Consider the following 16,427-nt stretch of genomic DNA (forward strand, 5'->3'; position numbering starts at 1 on the left):
CAGATTTTTTTCTGCCATGGTAGTCCGGTTAACCCCAAGTTGATTGGCCTGTTGCCTGGATGCATCTTTTAGTGGGGGTAGACTGCTAACATGGAGAAGGACCAGGCTAATGGGATTTTTTTTAACGGAATAGGCAAGTCAATTAAATGGACATAGCTACTTTGTGTCTTCCACGTACCAAGACGATTAGCCAAGTAGTCAAATAAGTGTGTTGTCACATCATACTTGTATGTAACCACTATGCATCTCAGTGGTTAACCTGAGAAGTTAAAAGTGCGAAGGGGTTGCTAGCAAATAAATTGAGTCATGGGTGGGCTGACTTGTATGTGTAATGCTTTGTGGGACCACTTGTGAGTTAGATATGTGGGTGGCCTGGCACTCGATCTATGTCCAACCCTATGGCATGGCCTTTGCAGATATTGTAAAGGTCCCACCTATTACCTTGATTTATTTCCTGTCCCCAAAGAAACAATGGTCGAAGTGTGTTTTGTTTTATGCCACTGCCCTCTTGGAGCCTCGCCATTCCTTCCCCAAATCCATCTAAGTGCATACCATGTCCTATACCTGAAGTTCAACTGGCGCACTCTACTTCCAGTGAATCTATAAATCTATCGTTCTGGGTGCTTGGGCATGCCCCTTTTGTTATTAGATGGAATGCCCTTTGCCCCATCTAAGTGTATAACCCGTCTTTCCCCATAGTCCTAATACCAGTTTTTGGTTGAGGATCGGGGCATCCGAAGCTTTTGTTAAATTGCCTTAAGATGTCAGTTTCCAGTTTTTGCCCCGTCAATCAATCTGAACATGTGTAGAAGTGTTGGGGGTCCTCTATGGCAAGTAACAACTGGAAAACCAATGTAATCCAAGAGGGAGTGCTTGGACCAACCTTAAGTAACACAATTTGTTTAGGCCCAGAATGCAGCTGGGAAAGCATGGTTCGAGCAGTACTAGGTGTAGTGAGTTGTCAACGCCACCCACAGCCATACACATCAAAAATAAATCAAGAAGAGAACACACTCCTTGTCGTCAAGACTGCTGTTGGAACCCGATCAAATCCCGCCTACAGTTTAAGGCGGCAACATTGATTCATAAAGCTTTATACAGCTCAGTACCAGGGTACATCAGAAGTTTGGTGTCGCTCTATGAATCTGTGAGAAAGTTGCGTTCCTCAACTCTAGCACTAATGGAAAGTCCTAAATTCAAATTGGTTAACAGCAGAGGAAGATCTTTTCCCACTGTCTGGAGGAAGGTGGGTGGTGTATGCCTGTGTCCCATACGCCCACCAGTGTTCCACGACTGCAGCGGTTCAGTGCTGGAATGCTCATCACCTTGGTGCAGCCGGCATTGACTCCCAGATTTGTTGACCGTGTGGATCTGGAACATGAGGAAAATCGTGTAAAAGGCTTTTTGTGTACTGGTTGGTGTCTCATCTATCCAAGTTAAAGCATGCACTTATTTATTCATTGACCTATTTATTCTATGTTGCCCTACAGCTGTCATTAATGTTTGCCACTACAATCCCCTTCAAGCCCCCTAACCCTTATTCTCAACACTGTACCATTTCCCTCCCCTCGTCTTCCTTGAAAGATGGATCCCTCTACCCGCAATAATGGCTTTGTCTGGCGCCATGGACTATCCTGTCCTATTGCATTGCTTTCCTGTGCATTGTAAATAACGGATCCCCCGCCCTCCCTCTAACCCACCCTGCAACATATTCCAATATTATGCCTGGTAGCTTCATTTTTTGCTGTTCTCCCCAGCTGCAAATAATGGTCGGCGTATACCCTTTTTCCCCTCATCAATCTAATGGCCAGACACTGAATGGCCCTGAAAGAGGCCTCTCGTTTTGCAAAGTGATGGGTGTAGTAGCCAGCCCCCTTCATCTACTGCGACCTCTTGGGGGAAGGAACAACTTGGGTTCCCCTTGTAATGTGTGGGATGAGCATATGTAAAGTGTCATTTGCCCTCTCCTGTCCCACACGCCTCATATCATACCACACATTACCAGATGCATCCTGCCTACTACCCCCCATGCCATTGTGAAACATTGCATTAAATAAATTGTCATTACTGGTAGCCGTGATTACTAGTCCCTTTAGATACTAAGAACCAAGCAAGAGATCAATACTTACCAATGTTACTACAAGGCATATCATCCACAGGCCTCCTGTATAACCTAATAGCAGAGAAAAAAGTAAATGGTAACTGAGCACTACTCCCCATCAAGTGGGGGCCGGTGCTGTTGCCCATGGACGTCGAAATGGGGAATCCATGCTCAGCGATCAGCTACCTTCACTGCTGTTGGTGTGGAGTAGATGACTGGGGACCTGGCAAGTGAGGCTCTTAAAAATGTGTGGACAAATATGTCCCCAGAGTAGAAGGGCAGGGCTACAGTGTCGTCTGTTGGTGAGGTCTTGTTGGCTGGCCGACTTGAGTGTGGGTGCACCTGACGAGAGATGTACTTGAGGGACTTTGTGAGTTCCCTCAAACATGCAGTGAATTCATCCCCAAGTATCTGAGCAGAGCTGTTGGCATCCAAAATTGTATGTGCATGGGGTAGGAGGTGCATGAATTATCCTGTTGGCTTGATGGTGGTACACAGAGCATAGCCAGTGCTTTAGCCCCAGGAGGGCTTGATCCTCTTAAACAGGTCATGGCAAGTGTTGCCCATTGTCAGACATCAATTCATCACATGCCCCACCTTGTTGGAGTACTTCTCAAACCAATTATTTAGCTGCTGGTTTTGCATCATTATGGGCACGGGTCCCACCTCAAGCCAATGTGAAAAGGGTCATGCCCCAACTATCATGTACCTGTAAGAGGCACAGTTATCTTGCATAATATGCAAATGGGGGGGCCTCAGGGTCCAGTAATGTTGCTGTAACTGTTTTTTGAATGTCTGCTGCCAAGAACCATTGACAGGTCATACAGTTACTCGTGGAGCAACTAACTCATAAAGTTTGGGGACAAACCAACTCTCATTAATGTCTGTGTCCATTCGACACGCGTGCTGGATAGTGGAGTTGCTCCAATACGACAAAGTAATTTTTGGGGAATTACAGGCTGGCCTGTGCTATTCTGTCTCCACACTAAATCTGTGTTGCGGTGGCACCCTCTCTTGATCCATAGCTTTTTTCCCTCTTGGGGCACCTCACCATGTTATTCTATATCTGAACAATGGGCAGTGTATTGAGGCTCTCGGGCTGCTTGAATCAGAGTGCCATCATGGGTACTTTTTTCTTTTTACCCACCAGGCTTAGGCCACCAACAGCAAATCACTGCTCTCTTGCACTTTTCCAGCTTATTCCCACTAACTCGCACCCCCCCCCCCCTCCACTTTTTCAGAGCGCCAGGGGACCACTCTGGTGGTGGTGGTACAAATATCCTTTAACATTGATCTACTTGCAGAAAATGAAAATCCGAAACTTGCCAAACGGTGTGAGTAATCTTGGAACATTACACTGCTGTGAAAACCATGAGTAAGTGAGATTATCACAGAACTGGAAGCAAGATTTAGTTTTTGTTCTTGCAATCTTTTCCACTCTACACCCTTTAGTGTAAACACTTTCAACCCCAAATCAAGGTAGGACATGTTTTGTTTTTGGCTTCAGTCTGTGTGTTTCCTTGTCTCACACCAAGCGGAGAGATGTTTCTCTCTGACGTGTGCCATCTCTGGGAGTACGGTGCAAAGTAATGATGACTGGATAATGGGCAGTGCCATCACTGCCAAAGGTTTAGGGTGTGAGAACATATTGCCAGGTAAACACTCAGTCATAGCTCATAAGGGGGTTTTGATGTTGAAAACCTTGCTGTCTGCTATCTGTTGACCCTTCTTGTTGACGATGATGGTTAATGCGGGGGAGGAGGGGGGTGGGTAAACATTTCAAGTTGTAAGCCAGACATCAAAATGCACTTGCCCCCTAATAGCTTTGTAGATCCGCACAGCACACATTTCTTACTTGCAAAGAGTACATAGCCATTAGCCAAGTGTGAGTGCATGTGTTGTGGCTGTGCTAACTATTCTGTTGTCAATGAAGGTGATTGGTTCAGAGAAAACTTCACAAAATTGATCTACACCCCAAGAATTAGACGGTACCTTGAAAGATCTTGATTGAAGTCAGGAACACTTTATAGACTGGGTCAACAAGGCCTAATACGGCACCTACTGGTCACTCCATTGCTAGAGTTTGGTATTTTTTTCACCTGTGTTGCTAATGTCCACCCTCGCTAGACTAACAGATATTTGTGAAGAACAGAAGTGAGCAGTTTTAAAGTTGATGATCCGTATTTTGTGAGTTATTGTGACCAAAAGATCTCATCAACATATTCCACTATTGCCATATCTTTTTTTTTTTATTGAAATGCTCACACCAGTCAGTGGTTTCTCACAAGCAGAGGTGGGCAAAAAGGGATAAGGTTCTTGATAGAAACCTGTTATTTCTCTGGAAGAACTTTTTTGCCTAGTCTGTAAAAGGGGGTTATTCAAGGATTGCAATGCTCACAGGGAAAATTGAAGGATGGGAGTTACTGGGCTCCGGGTGGGGGGGGCTGCAAGGTTCTTAGCATTTAAAGGATTACAGGTGTTGAAGTTGCAGACGTTCAACCCACCCACCCCCTCCCCCATACTACAATGCCATTATCTATGAGGAGGGAGTCCTGGTCCAGTCTAGTGATGGTGGCCATATTTGCTCCCTGTTTAGATGGCTTCTCCACAGACTATGGCTCAGACCCAAAAGGTGCCTGAGGCTGGGGCGTTTACCATGGCCTTGTATATAGCCTACCCTGGGGCATAACATGTAAGGTTCTGCCAATAGATAATGCATGGACAAACTACTACATGTTACAAGATAGTTGTTGGGGCCACCCATTTTGGGACTTTCCTGGCAACCTCTTCAAGGGTCTTATCTCGTATTATTTTGGTAGCCTCTAGAAAAGCATAAATCTGCCCCTTTCTGCTGCCAAGCACCCTGTTGAAAGACATGGGGTGGGGGGGAGATATGGAAAACGGGCTAGGTGAGACCAGCTGGAGCTGCTTGGGGTATCTGAACTTTGGAGAGTTTGCCCTCCACTTCCACTAGTTTCCTTATTGTGCCCAGTCAAGCCGTGTGTGTAAAATCGCCTGTACTCACCAGTGTCTGAGGAACTAAACATTGTTAAATCTAGGTGTTTCTCCCACCACCATTGTTAGAATTCAAACAGTGGTGGTGGGAGAAACACCTAGAATTCAAACAGTGGTGGTGGAGAAACACATTGGATTCTCCCGCCACCACGTTGTTTCAAGTCTAGGGGTCTCTTCAATACTGCTGTGTTTCAAGTCTAGGGGTCTCTTCAAAACTGCTGTGTTTCAAGTCTAGGGGTTTCTTCCACTACTGCCGGGTTTCAATCTTAGTTTATCCGACGCTACTGTTCTTTCAGTTCTAGGTGTTTCACCCATTGTTGCTGTGCTACAAATCTAGGTGTTCTCCCATTACTGCTGTTTGTAATCTAGGAATTCCTCTTTACTGCTGTGGTTGAAGTGGGTCATCCTAACCCACTCCCCCCGCCTCCGTGGACACTCTCCCACATTGACAGCCAATGCACACTCGAGCAGGGCACACAGACATACAAGACCACCACTCCTGTTTGACATTATCGCTCAGAATTAAACTCGCCCACAGTGTCACTTCCGCACATGACTGCACACCACACGTCCTCCAACTTGCAGCCAAGAGGAGCTGTACGGCATTCTAAACAACACCCCCAACATAACCCATGCATATTCATTCAAGATCCTTCCTGACACCTCGCACTGTTTTCAACTCCAGCCCTTCATCCCAATCCTACCTATAGGCTGAACCCCACCACACCATCCAATTCTCAGTCCAGAGGAGCTCTCTGGCACACCAAAAAAAACACCCTACGCCTGCCCTTTAGCTACCTCTTCCTGCACCCTCCCAACCCGCCTACCCTTCCGAAAGACTTCCACGTCCATATATTGCACAAATTCCGACTCTCAGGCCAGAGGAGTCCTTTGGAGCTCCAAAACACATGACTCCCCTGCCACTAGCTCAACCTTTGTGCCAACCTTCAGCAATGCTCCTTCCTCTACCCCCCCCCCCCCCACCCACCATCCCTCACCTTCATGACCAGAACCCCACACATCATCCAACTCATACCATTGGAGCTTTCCAGTATTCCAAAAGACCTGTGTCACCACCTACACCAACTATCCTGATCACTCCTGCCACACCCCTCACCGGCCCCCTCCCCTCCCCTACCAAGGAAACCTGGTGGCGCTCTGACAGTCTAAGCCCCATTCCTACTGCTCACTACTGCAGTCCCTGCCAGCACGACTGGCTGAAGCTCCAAACCTCCTCCCCATTGCCCTGCCAGAATTCCCCTTGATAAGCATGGCTCTGCCACCACGAAACACTTGCAAAAGCCCCACAAGCCTCACCTACACCCATAATCACTTCCTGCTTTAGCTGCACCCCCATGACCAGCCCCTGCTCCATCTTTCCCTTCTCTCAGTATGGCACATCTTGCCATTTCCCAAACCATTGCTTCAACCCACTTCCTGTCCCCCCCCCCCCCCCGCCCACCCCACTGGCACCGAGACACAAAAAACAGACCACCCTTCCCCCCCCCCAACACCTCCTGATACATATGCCTGCCATTTCCCTTTCTGAACACTACCTAGAGCCCTCCCCAACCTCAGCACCACCTCTGGCCACCAAATCCGAGCACCGCCAAGCCTGCCACCACTGAATGCCCCCTCTCCACAACCCTGCCCTCTGAGCCAATTACTACCATCCTAACTTCCCTAACCATGCCGGTCCTCTTGCTGACCTGTGAATGCCTGCTCCCTCTTCCTGCACCCAATGCTCCACCCACCTCTCCTCCCCCAACACCATCCCACCAATCACTGACTAGTCACAGAATCCTCCCCACTGACAAAACCCATCATACCTGTCACATGGACCACCCCCTCCCAGTCACCCTGGGAAACTCCACCTCTGCCACTACCTTGCCTCCTTATCAAGGCCTGCTGTTTGACCAGACACAACATCTTTGATCACATAACCTTGGATAATCTTGATCTCATAGTTCACTGAAAAATGGTTCTTGGGTGACTTCAAACTGATCGCACACTAAGTGTTCCCACCTGACTACTCACTCATACGACTCTAGAGAGGTGGTGGAGTAGCCTTCCTACATAAACCACACAACTATCACCTTCTCAGAAAATCAGCCTTGCACAGCTAACTGAATTCCTACTAGTCAAACTATCTCGCCCACAGCTTCCTACTCCACATGCCCCTTGGATAAGACAGACATTTTGCCAACACCCTATGTGACTCACTAGCAGTCACATTAGTTACCCACCCAGCAGTCACCCTACTGGGGGACTGCAACATCTGATTTGATGTGCCCAACAACTACATGACCCTACTCCTGGTCGACAGTCTGGTGGCATTCAACCATACCCAACAGATTTCAGGACTCACCCACACTTCCCCGGCCACACCATTGATGCTATTTTCAATGGACCTTGTTACCACATCCACCCCCAAAATCCCTCCTCTTTATTGATCACTCAGCCAACCATTTCTCTCTCTGCACACCCTGTGCTTCTCAAGACTTGACCTATTGCTCCCTCACAGTTCAAGTGCTGGAGCAAGGTCAAAATAATTCCAGACCTGGCAGAACCCATGCTCCTCGCTCTCTCCTTTCTCCCGGCTGAAGATGGATCCCAACACACTGACCTCTTCGACTCCTGGCTCAACAACTCCCTCCTTCCAGCTCTGTGCCCACCTGCCAGTGGTACACCCCCCCCCCCCCCCCCACCCAATGTGGTAAAAACTCGAAACTACTCTGACCAGCCTTCAGAGCCCCTCAAAACAAATTAGCTTATCCCTGTCATCACTGCAACTATAAAGAGATCTGCAAGGTCAAAAAACGTTTTATAATAACAGAATCCTGAGCTGCAGTAGCAGTAAAGGGCTCCACAGAATCGTCACGGAATTCCTGAACCCATCATTCCCCGCCCCCTCTGATCGCCTCCTCCCCAATGCTATGCAACTCCCCCTCTGAACACTTCGACAAAACGGCCCTAGACAGGACGGCCACCTTCATTGCCAAACTTGCCAACCTCCCTTCCAACACAGTTTCCTCAAGAACAAGCCCGCAGAGACCCCCAAAGCCCCCCCCACGCCCACCGGTCGGCTCCTTCAGTAGCATCTTGAGCGATCAAGCTGCTGTCCGCCAGCTGACCTTTCGCTGACCCCCCCCCCCCCTAATCCCTTTTCCCGCCTGACTGCTCAAAGGAATCTTCACATCTACGTGTGCAGGGGAGGAACTGGACAGGTCCATCCTTAATGCAGCCCTTACCTCTGGCATCTTCCCAGAATCCTTCAAAATTGCTCATGCCAGACCATTTCTAAAGAAACCTTCCCATGGCCCTTGGCAACCAATCAACTACAGGTCAATTTCCAACACTGGATTCTGCATACTCCCAGCTCAACTGTTTTATAGAAACCAACAACTGCCTAGACCCCTGTGCAGTCAGGCTTCCGTCCTCGTCGCTGAACACAAACCACACTGATCTCTAGCTGGAATGTCCATAAAGTCACTGCTAATGCAGAGGGCTGCGCCACACTTGTTGTTGTTTACTTCTCAGCAGCTTTTTGACAATGTTAACTGCACCATCCCCCTTGACAGATTACACTCTAGGAATCAGAGATTCTGCGCTCTACTGGATCTCTTCCTTTTGCACCAAATCACCTATCTGCACTGCACACTCAGTGAACACTGGAGTACCCCAAGACGCCAGCCTCTGAGCCCTTCTCTTCAATCTCTACATGACCCCTCTGTCCTGGCTCGTCCGCTTGCACAACCTCACTGGCTATAACTATGCTGATGACAAATCATTCGGAGGGTTCCCAAATATACCTCTGACCCTCACCCTGACCTAGCAACATGCCTTGCAGACATTGATCTCTGAATGACGAGTAACCATCGCCTTCTCAATCTGGGGAAAAATGAGATCATGGTGTGTGGCAAAACAGTTATTTTCCCACAACTGTCTCTCTGGACACCCTCCCTTAGCCAACCCCTAGCAATTATGTTCATTGTCATGTCCAGACTTGACTATGTGAACTCTATATACCTGGGTTTACTGGCCTACCAACTAAACGGACTCCAACGAGTCCAGAATTTGGCAGTCAGGCTCCTGCTTGCCCTCGGACGAAGGGAACACATGTCGGCTGCGTTCCGTACCTCACACTAGCTCCCGATTGGGTGACGGGCAACTTTCAAAATCCGTTGCATTACTCACTGGGCTGTGCAGAAAGCCGGCCACAAATACTTCAAAGAAACGATTATGCTGTACCTCCCAACCAGCACTCTAAAGGTCAAGCACTGCCCTTCTAGTGGTCCCTGCCTCCAAATCGTTAAGGATCTGAGGGCCCACCTACTGAACGCGGGTGCCAACAATCTGGAACTCGCTCACTCTCCTGACACACCCAAGACTTCATAGAATTCTGGAAAGCACTCAACCTGGCTCTTCCCCTAAAAGATGCAAAGAACTGATTTTGGCCTTTGCCCCTCTGCAGAACCATGCCTCATGACCAACCCCATGTCTAAGAATGGCCTAAAATGCACTACTGCAGACTGGTAAACATGACCGGGACACTGAACCCCGTTACTGGTAACATTTGTGTTTAATGCCATGATTGTTACATCTTTGACAATGAATGCCCAGTAGCACCTAACGTAATGACTGTGCTTACCCATTATTAGTTGGGGATGAATGCCCGGGACTCTGAACCTAGCAGCACTTATGTTCTAGCGCTATGATTGGGCTGGCTATTTGTCTTCTGATTCTATGATGCTGCTGTTGCCCTTAAACCAGACCATAAACTAGAATGGGAATACTCCGCCATCCGCTGTAACTGAATACCCTGGACTTGGATGCCTAGTCCTATTAGCACTTATGTTATAACATTATGACTGGGCTGGCTTTGTTTCACTGGCAATGTACTACGCTCTTATATCAGGTGAGAACTTTGGCGAGGGCAGCTCTTATAAGTGACAATGATGAGCTGTTGCCCACAACTCAAACTGTACTCTACGCCTGAAGTACTCAGCTGTCCGCTGCACCTAGAATGTCAGACAGGCACAGCACTAGTAGCACTGCCTGGCCTTTGATGCTGTACTTTTCATGTTCATTGAGTACCCAACCACATATCTAGAAAGTACTCGTGATATCCGACCAAACAGAACTGGATGCAACTGCTTGCAGAGAGGTGTTAACCAATGAGCAATTGCCCGCCCAGGTAGGCACAGGGATGGCAGACTGTAGATCTGCAATAGCTTGGGCCAGTAAAAGCACCCAGACTGTTAACTAGAATGGCCACTACCCTTTGCAGCCCCTACTGTCCATAGATGTAAACACTCAACACTCCAAAGTCCTAATGGACAATGCACTAACCTTAGAACACAAGTAAACACTACCATTAAGAAATGCTTCTTCCTCTCAACGAAGAGAATTCTACCTTTCCTATCCTTCACCCACAAAACACTGACAATCGTTGCCCTCATGTCAAGAATCGACTACGCAAACAGCCTCTACCTCAGGATGCCGGTACTCCTCCTGAAGAAATTACAACGCATCCAAAATGCAGCAGCTAGACTCCGCCTCAAACTATCTAGAAGAGATCACATCACTCCAGCGTAAACATTTTGACATTTTCTTCAATCAAGCAACGTATTGCATTCAAAACAATGTGCATAACACACTGGGCGGGCAATCAACGGACAGGGAGCAGAATTCCTACAAAAGAAAATAACAAGCTATAAGCCAATGAGACTCCTCAGATCAAGCAATGAAATCCGCCTGGAACTAAAACTATACGCCAGGAAAAAACTAGGGGGGGCTCCTCTTTCTCCCACCTGGCGGCTAAAACCTGGAACAACCTCCCGAAAGGAATAAGAAATACCAAAGACCACCTACAATTTAGAAAACTACTAAAAACCTGGCTCTTCACTACCTCGGAAACAACTGAAACAAACAAACATAAATACAAAAGAACAGGCTGACAGAATTCATGACGGCACAGACAACACATAGAACTGACTAAGGGAAACTCTTAACAAGATAGACAATTCTAGGTGGAACCGGCAACCCTATCAGGACACAACAATAGCAAACAAGCCTAACACAAAAAAGGCACAACAACCAACCATACCCACTCAGACAGGGCGTTAGGTGCGGGCCTAGGTCGCAAGTAGATTGATCTGAGAGGACCAGTTTGCACCATCCACAAACTGGGTTGTAGGGGCTGGCTAAAAAACAAAGATAGAAATGCAACGACTAGCTAATTTAACATAATCATAGAGAGGTGAGAGACAGCTTTGTGCTGAAACTAGATCACTGAAAGGAAGACAACCTTGTCTAAATCCTGAAATCTCGCAATAGTAGTGTGCATTTCTCGGGACAACAATGCTACTAGCCAACCCTACAAAAAGTTTTAAAAACCTCACCCCTCTTCACACACCTCTCACACCCTAACTAAACACAACCACACCTTTTAAACTGCAGCAACTTACATGCACTTCACCACACCGCAACAACAAACACACTACATAGACCCTCAAACAACAGCACATGACAGACTCAGACCGTGTACCACACCAAAAAGCTCAGCAAACAGTGTTAAACGAACTGAAGCTGCCAACAGTACATCGCAGCTCCCGTGCGCTGCTCCAAACTTTGTCCTACTAACTCGCCCCCCCCCCCCCCCCCCCGGGACCACTCCGGTGGTGATAGTGTGCGGTACAAATATCCATTAACAAAGCATAGGGAAGATAGCCTTGTACAGCAGGTTTGGGAAATGGCCAAACTGACCATTGTTTATCCAGAGAGAGGTACAGCACGCTTGGCAAAACAATTGAGTCGACACTAGACCGAGAAGTTCCTGGACAACTAAAGCACCACTGCTATGTAATAGGGAGCAAATGTCAGCAGGCACAGGAAGGCATTTGGGAACAGGGGACCTCCTCCAACAGCACAGATACTCACACATACATACCAACTATGCTGACTCTCCTTTGCACAAATAAACAATAGAATGCAGCTATCCCCCATGATAAATTTTGGTCCAGCTGCACACATATACGCCATGATGCACAACTCACCAATCTTTGGAACACAGCTGTCCCCTACATGAAAAAAACAGCCTAGCTCCACACACAATATCATATACAAGCACCACCTCTGGTGGAATACAACCACCCAAGACAATTTGGCCTAGCTGCACACATACTAACATACTACTGGTCTTGCACAACCTCCACATTACTCCTAGCATTAGAATGCAGCTACCCACCAGAAAATTCGGTCTAGCTGCACACATACTGAGTCCAATAAACACAAGAGAATGTGCTCACTGGGAATTATTCAATACTTATTTCTAAAGTAATGGAAGGCTGAGGTTCCTGTACCTCCAAATGGAGGTTATGAGGTTGCAACCCTATATTCCATATTTTAAGAATAAATCAGCTGTTAAAACAAGAATCATGAAATAATCAACAAATGTTTAGCATATCTAATGATATGTAATTACATCAGTATATGCTTATTTACAGGATTGAATCCAACATATTTCATCAGGAAAAAATGTATAGTAGCATCGAATAGCAATGAATACTGACCAGTCCACCACTTTTCTGACTAAATAGACTAGAATGCTAGCAAATATGAAAAAGAACAAATTCATAATACTTATTCAAAGATCACTGAACTACCAAAATATTACAAAAAACCATGTACTCATGAAGGTAAACTGACGGGCAACTGATGTGTATCTACTGCTAAATAACAGTCCAGCTATATAATCTGGTGCAGATCCATGAAGAAATAGGGTCTACGTGCGGATGCCACCTTGGATGGACGCCCAACACTGGGGTTGGTTAGGAAATGACATGCAGTGCATGTTTCAGTGGAATCAGCAATATGCACCACCTTCGTCAGGACTGGAAGACGGCACTAGGTTCAAACGAGGAAATGAAGTAAATAATTCATAAAACCTAAAAACATGTAGTACATGTTAAAAACCTGACACTATTCCGGGGAGGACAGTGCAGATATATAAAAGAAACATATTGTGCAACCATACCACCAACTCGTGAAAGAGAAGTAATCGTGCTGCCCAACCAGAATGGAGTGCAGTCATGTCACCAAGAGAACCAAGATTATAGACCCAACCTAGATTACTGTGCACTGAAACTGAAGTGTCGGCTAAAGCCTGATACCACCTCTGAGGGCAAGTAAGAACCCATACCGTTAGAAAGAGAACTGATGACTAGCTGCATCTCAAATGGCTGCACCTGGAACTTACCTATACTGCTTGAAAGAGAGTCTGTGTAGAGAAGTGCAGAACTGTAAAACGAGGAGAAATGGGGCGGGGGGGAGGGGGGCTAAACTGGATTAAAGTTAATCCCTAACCATATTAGTGCAAAATTCAAGCTTCACTGATGCACATGTGGCCCTATGAAGCCGATGGATGGAATTCCAAACATGCTCATCTGGTTGCATGTGGATACAGATGAAGGAGAAATGTACCTAACACAAGGCAAATGTAAGTAATGCCTGACCGCATTGTATGACTGGCCCAACGGAGAGAGTCAGGCATGCCGAATATACAGCTGCGAACCCCGCTTGAGAACACAGATGCTCGAGTGAAACCCATAAGGGTAAAAGTGCAAGCATAGCACCCTGTGACCTATTGGAAAAATACCCGAACAAAAGCAGAGCACCTCTCACCTTCCTGTTGACTTCTTGTCATGTGCTTTTCGCATCAAGCACAGACAACGCAGCTGCCATCTGGAATAAAATGCGAGCACAGACATGGACACCTTAGCCAAATGCTAATTATGTCTTGTTACACCAGACGGTGCACGTACAGATGTCACCAGCAACTTTGAAAGGCTGAAGCTGTAGGCAGCACGTAAGGCAGCCATATTAAAGTATGGCTAGCGCAATAAACGGGAATAAAAGGAGCTGGGCCTGGCAAGCACCATGATGCAGAGATGAAAGGAATCCATGTCTGATATCAAAAGACAAGACAAACTGACATGCAAATGCTGGTCCCTTACTCTCTATACAAATGGGGGAAGTGCATGCACCATGGTAAAACCTCAGAATGACTGGTCTGCTTAGTCGGAAAAATAACAACCCCCCCCCCCCCAGGGAAGCGGCAAGTGCCTGACTATCTAATAAGACTGCATTTGCCAGGTACAGACTACCTGCCAAGCATAGACAAAATGAACAAATGACAAGAACAGGGAGGGGAGGTATCTAAAAAAGTCATTAAGACCTTTCTGGTAGCAATTGAGCTGATGAATCCATCATGCCGCTTTGTTCAATAATGCCTGCTGGGCATTAATGGACATACTGAGTGCACACATGAACTATTTACCATCCTACTTTCTCCACTGACCTGGACTACGGCCCCCGAGGGCGTTCAACCCACAACACGTTTGAGATCATACCAATGGTGTAAGGTGCTATACAAATGCCCAATAACATAACCATAAAATCTGGTAACTGCTCACCTTCTTGTGGAAATATAACCCTTTTTTGGAACCCTTTGGGACTGTTGAGGACAGGCCACAATTGCACTGTGAACTTGTCTAGGAGAGGTTTTGGGTACCTACCTGAAAACTTCCAGGCACAAGTATAGGCAGCCTGTCCCAGAGGCCACCTTGGTTGTTGAGAACACAGGCGCCACGGAGACCTGGGGGACATCGACTCCCTGGGGAAAAAGCCTGAAGGCAAAACCTTCGGACACTACAAGAATTGGAATGAGTGATGTCTAATGGATGCTTCAAGAGGAACTGTAGATCAGGAAGGCACAAGAGAAACACTGGATATCTCAGAAAGGGTGAATTGATGGTAGGGAAAAAGCAAAGGCAGAACTTTAAGGAAGAAACCACAGCAGATATGCAGGTAGAATGGAGGGGTAGCTTGGATGGTACGGCAGGCAGGCAGAGGCCATAACCAAGAGAAAAGGGCAGCACACAAGGAAGTTGACAGGAATCCAGTAAGGTGCTTTGTAGAACACAGAAGCATTGCAACTAGTCTGCCTGTAAACTGCATAGTTCTAATGGAGGCCAGAACAAAACCGGAAGTGGCATTTCGTCATGTCCTGGTGTGTCTGCCATCTTGGGTAGTTGCTGTGGGTGCTGTTTTCTGGGATTTGGCATGCAAGTTCACTGTGATTCCCATGATTGTCAGTAGGTTTCCTGTCCCTTTGGAAGTAGGACTGTCTGTGGTCCTGTCCTGAAACCAGCTGTTCTTTCTGGCATTGCTATATGCATGTGTAGTGATGCTGCCTTTTGAACTTGTGCGCATCCTACCTGCCCATGGCTGCATTCCTTTTCGGTGTGGAAGGGGCTGCTTTCCTGACCAGCACAATGCACACTTTCTAAACCTCTGTGTTTGCCCCTTTACAGAGGCTCTGGACTTTCCTCCTGACAAGCAAGTGGGGTTGTGGCCTATGCACCTTCTGGCATTGTGTGCTGTTACTTGCACTCTGTTTTTGCCTATGGACTTTCACCTTCCTGAGCTAGCATATCTTCTGATTTGACACAGAATGTAACTGAATAAAATTGGTCTTTTTGAAGAATTTGTGAAAGATCTGCAAAAGTTGTCCAAGAAAATATTCTAATAAGTACAAGTTAAGCATTCAACAACCCATTGATGACCTCAAAAATGACACCATCTTTGTAATTCGACAAGCAGACAAAAGTGGTGGAAATGTAATTTGGAGTACAACTTTATATTTTGGAAGAAGCCAACAATGAGCCTATTGCTGCTGTATTAGTTCAAACTAAAGTTATGTTTGATGAAATGTTGGAAGGTTGAACAACAAAAATCTCTTAAAATGGGAAGATATTTTATTTTTAAAAAATCTCCGTATTGCCTGTTCTTTGTTACCACAAGGTGCATAAATGTACCCATAATCATTCGTGCAGACCTATTGTCTCTTCCAAAAATTCTTTGTTGGAAGCTACTTCTATCTTTTTAGACACTCATTGTATTGAGTTTCAATACCTACATAAGGATGCATTTCTGATTCGCTTGATACATTGAGAGTTATGAAATGGGGAGAACATTCCTGTTGTCTTTGCTGCTGGCGAGAAATAACAGCGGCACTAGCAATCAAGGAAGTTGTATGCTCGTACATTTCTTGACCCACCATATCAGACACATTTCCAGCATCTTTGATTGCCCTAGTGGGAGCAGCGAGGGGAAGTTGCATGCGCCGTCTTGTCACCACTTCATGTGGAGTTAAATGGTGGTCGGACCTGGGTTTATTGCGCAGTGCGAACAATGCTAAGGGAAGGCAATGGGGCTAGTTTTTATTCAGGGTCTTTTAGGTTTTGGC

Source organism: Ambystoma mexicanum, chromosome 9 (genome assembly GCF_040938575.1).
Source record: "Ambystoma mexicanum isolate Mex_15411 chromosome 9, UKY_AmexF1_1, whole genome shotgun sequence".
Lineage (NCBI taxonomy): Eukaryota > Metazoa > Chordata > Amphibia > Caudata > Ambystomatidae > Ambystoma > Ambystoma mexicanum.